Below are 4,917 nucleotides of genomic sequence, written 5' to 3'. Positions count from 1 at the left end.
TCTCTTCCTCCCCGCCCGGCCACGGGCTCCCCTCGCAGGGGCTACGGCGGCCGGCAGGAGCCGCGGGGCCGCCGCGGGACGGCGGCAGGGGGCGGGCGGGCGGCGGGGCGGGGCCGGCGCTGTGAGGGGAGCGGGGCCGGCACTGTGAGGGGAGCGGGGCCGCGGCCGCTCTGAGGGCTCGGCTCGGCTCCGCGGGGCTTCCCCTCATCCAAGGGGCACATATTGCAGCCTCTAGTTATGCGTACTAAGGGTATTTCTTTCTTAGAGCCTGCCCTAGAAGCTGGTACCAGCGCTAAGCACCCCTCTTCACACACAACGTACATATCTAGCTAGGGCTGCCACCCCCAGCCCAGCAGAGCTCCGCACCTACAGGTTAAAAATTAGGGCTTCTTGGTGCCTGCCCTCAGCCCTCGTGGGGCACAGTCCTATACCAGTGTACCGCAGCGTACCAGTTAAGACAAACCACTCACCCTTGTAAAACCTGTAAAGCTTCATTTTCGTATTTAAGCCAGCTACCCCCTTCCTCTGTCCAAAAAAAAAAATTTAAAATAAAAAGGTAATAATGAAATTTAAAGCTTACTTCTGGCTATTGTGGATAGAAAGGAAGAGCACAGAGCACCTGCTGCTCTGCTAGGGGACAGAAGGCTGTACGTGAGACCTGGGGAGCTCCAGCACTTACACGCGGAAAACGGAGCACGCAGCAAAGCCAGCTGTATGAAGCGACGGGGACCTCAGGGAGAAGTTCAGAAGCGTCCCACAACATCTTCCATGCTCTGAAGGGAAAGGAGAGGGCAGAGCGAGTGCTCCCCAGGCCAGGGTGTGTCTCATTCCCAGACAAAGCAAGGCTCTTTTTGCTCTTGCCTAATTGCAAAAGCAGTCACACCAGTATAGCTCTTACTGAAAAGACTGGCATTTCTCTGGTTTAAGTTCAACCTTGTTCCAAATAAAGAGAAAAAGCAGTTTACTGAAGAATAAGCCAGCATACATAGCCATGTACTATGGTTCCATATGTTAGAAGAACCTTCACTGGGCAGACAAGACAATATTGAGAATATTTACATCTATGCAATGATTAAGTCTTGGGTTTTGCTCTGATGTTGTTTGTAACAGGCCTCTAAGATTTACCACCATTCAGCACCCAATATTTGACAGCCACCAATCCTTTCTCAGTGCAGCTTTCAATCAGCAGAACAGCCAAAAAGTTCAGCACTCCCTCGCAGGAGGAGTAATGCATCTGAGCACTGGCTCGCCTGCTTATTTACTCTGTGAGAAGAACCCTTACCAAGGTTCTGGGGAACTAGGGTTCAACCCCAGTCAAACCTGTATTTTTGTCTTTAACAGGGGCCACTGAAGACACAATGATTATCTTTTGCAAAAGATAACAAGATACACCTCTGAGAACAATCACATACGCTTATCTCGAACATACTTTCCGTGTGCATCATATAATTATGAATAACTAAGTCAGTAACTGTATGAAAAAAAGGCCATGTTACCTTTGTAGTTTCACCAGCCATGGTTTGAGGATCACAACAAGCGGATAGGGTCCCAGCTACATTTTTAGTGGTCTTTACTATATTATATGGCTTGATCCTCTCAAGGTATTACACAACGACTATTTCTGCACCAGTGAAAGTCCAATAAGAAGAAAAGAAGCATGTGAAAAGAAAAAACACAACGGCCACTGCATACTGCTGCTTCAGGACATCTGCCGCTCTTAAACTCCAGCCTTCTTCTGCAAGACCTCTGTGCATACTCTTTAGTTCTTCAAACAAGCGTGTAAACGTGTGACCTCTCCTCTTAAAGTTTAAATATGACACTTATCCAGATACACACAATAGCGAGAAACCACACTAGAAGATTCTGGAGCAAATTCTCATTATCACGGTGAACAACTACAAAAGGAATAGGAAATATGCGAGCCAGAATCAGCACACACAAAAAATATTTCTCTGCTTAAGCTGCAAATTAGGTCTGCGACCACCTCAGGCATGAAAACAACCTCTGTGGAAAACCTCCTGAACAGATGCAGACATTATATTTCCTTGGTCACCTGGCTCCTTTTTGCGGAGAACAGGACTCTGCTGCCTGGGCATGGTTTGGCTGGGGTGTACAAACTGCAACATGACCTTATCTATTCCACTAAAAGTCAAGTCAATTCTGGGAAGCTTTGCTTTTAAAAATTATGCAAGCATTGTTCTAGCTGCTCTTATGAATCTGATTTAAAACCAGAGTAAATACAAAACCAGGAAAGTAATACATGGAAAGTTCTACATCATGGGGCTCAGAAACAGCAATACAGCACTTTTTAATTGAGTTGTTGCACCTGTCAGTAGCTCACCTACTCGTTATCACAGAGCAATATGCTGTAGCTGTTGAAGTTCTCCATTCCTTATCAAAACAATAAATTTTGTTAGGATAGGCTGCATACAGAGCAAGTCATCAGTTTTGACAAGATGGAATGGCTCTAACTTCATTTACTCATTCCTACATTCCTACATCACATAAAAGTTCTTGAAGTTAGACTGCATCGTTCCCTCTGGCACATAAGCCCAGAAGTATGATTAGGCCAGTGCTTACACTTTTATTGTACGTGTAGTATTTATTGAAAGCATTTAAAAACACCTCAGCTCCTAAAGCTCTGTGCCTATGTGAAAGTTTCAGCTTTGCCAAACACAGTTCTAGCCCTCAACTGTTACAAAGATACAGCACCAGCTTTGGTGTGATAACAAGTTTCCAAAAATTATTATTCTCTAAACAGGATGGAAAACAAGAAATTTTGTTTACATGCAACAATAACAAAAAGGCGATTTTAAAGAGACACTATTACCTTAGTTTCTGTAAACATCACCTCCAGTTCTCTACAACATTCAAACACTGTTCTAACTGCAAGCTCTTCGGAGCAGACCAGTTTTGCTTGTCTGATGGTAGTGCAACAATTCTCTAGATTTCAATATCTTAACACAACAATGCTAAGACATCTCACTTCCCCGAAAGTTTTCACCAGTTGCACAATACAGCTCTGAGGAAAAGCAGTCTAGACTCTGCAGACAAACCAATTTAAACAGCATACTTTCACTGAAGTTGCATTTTAAGTTGTTCTCTCCGTGCTATAAAAAATAAGTATTCACATCGATTTAAGCTTTTTTTTTTTTTCCTCTTAGCAGTAACACATTTCTGCTTGCTAAAACATTATTGATTTGGACACTAGCTGGCAATATAAAAATAGGCTAGGTAAGGATATTCTTACCTTCAGGTGGAACAACGGATGTGGAACCAATTTTTCAGAGTTCTCACACAGAGGTTGGACTGATCACTTGCTAGATGCAAGTATCTCCTCACTTTTTTTTTTCCTAAGTATTTTGGATTCTGAGATTAATGCCAGAAAAATAAACATCCACAACTTGAACTCTATCTTTTCATATTAGAAGTGCTTAGAAGTATATATATAACTTCCTTTACGATACTATTAAGTTATAGAACTAGAGAAATTCACTAACATTTATTAATAAAGTTTCACTTATATTCTGTTACCAAGATAGGCTTCTGAAGCCTACCATTTGTTTGGAAGAACGTAGTTTATTTTATTGCTAACAGGTAATAATGGGTAACAATTATTTTGAACCTTAAGGATGACAACGTCAGCCTTTGAGTAAAACATTGAGATTCTGATTTACCATCATAATCCATGCAAAAAGCTCAAGTTAAAAACAAACAAACGAAAAACCAAAGCAAGAAGACTGCACCAGCCTAGTGCCTGCCTTAAAAAGAGACTACAGCGGTAGCTTTCATTTAGCACAAAGAGATATCTCAAATACAAGTCTTCCTCTCAAACTTCAGTCAGGAAGTTCAAACTCTAACTGGATAAACTTCGTTAAATTGCACCAAGAAATGAAGCTGTAAAATACCAGGCTGCTGCCTGGAATCCTTGTTATGCAATGCTGCTTCACCGAAGTAAGTTCACAGCAGGCGGTGTAATGCTGCAACTGCCCAACTTCACTCTCCATAGCAATTCTCAATGGCTCCATTTAAAATGATGGGTCATTACAGAAGCTAATCATCTATGGCAGTAGAGACAAAAATCACTATTTCAAACATGAAGAAATTGCTACAGCAACAGGGCTGAGTTCTCTCTCAAGCACTAGGAACCCACCTGTTCTCCAATTAATACTGATAAGCTGAGGGAAGAGTCAAGCACCTCGCACACCATGGCCCAACCTGCTGTTAGTGACGGCTCCCAGATGGACCCTGGGTGCCTGACCCCAGCCTGCTGTCCCTCCAGAAAGGTTCTCACTTGTTCGCACTTACTCAATTCTTGGTTCCAACTGAACTTCTCTCCTCAGAGGTGAGCAGCTGGTTTGTGCTCCTCCCATACAGTTCCCAAACTTATTTTCTTCCACCCCTTCCCATAGGGCCTAAAACTTGTTACAAGTGCAGACAGTCAGGTTCCACCACAGGAACACACAAGTATTGTCCCCCACTAAGCAAAAATCCTCCAGCACCCCTAACAGCTTAGTTACCAAGATCACCACCTATCACACAGACTAACAAATCATCAATATTGCTGTTACTATGAGTGAGAAATTACAATTACAACTTGTATCAAACATTTAGATTCTTTGGTCTCTTAATTTTCAGATTCAAATGCAAGCATCTTATTGGTAATGTGCTAGCTAAAAAGCTCCTAGCATTAGTATTATAGTAACTAGAACACTGTTCTGTTTACTACAAAAAGAAGCTTTACAGAAAATTGTCTATAATAAAAATAAGCTAAACCTTGGAAAACCAATTAAGATTGCAAAAGTCAATTTCTGAAAACAGTTATGAGAAATGAAAATGTTTCTGAGCTTCCGTTCGGGAATTTTAACATTTGTCACTATTTCATTAACACTATCCAGGATGATAGCAGCCAGGATA

Source organism: Cygnus olor, chromosome 3, assembly GCF_009769625.2.
Source record: "Cygnus olor isolate bCygOlo1 chromosome 3, bCygOlo1.pri.v2, whole genome shotgun sequence".
NCBI classification, from domain to species: domain Eukaryota; kingdom Metazoa; phylum Chordata; class Aves; order Anseriformes; family Anatidae; genus Cygnus; species Cygnus olor.
The sequence above is the reverse complement of the archived record's forward strand: the minus strand, read 5'-3'. Positions refer to the sequence as shown.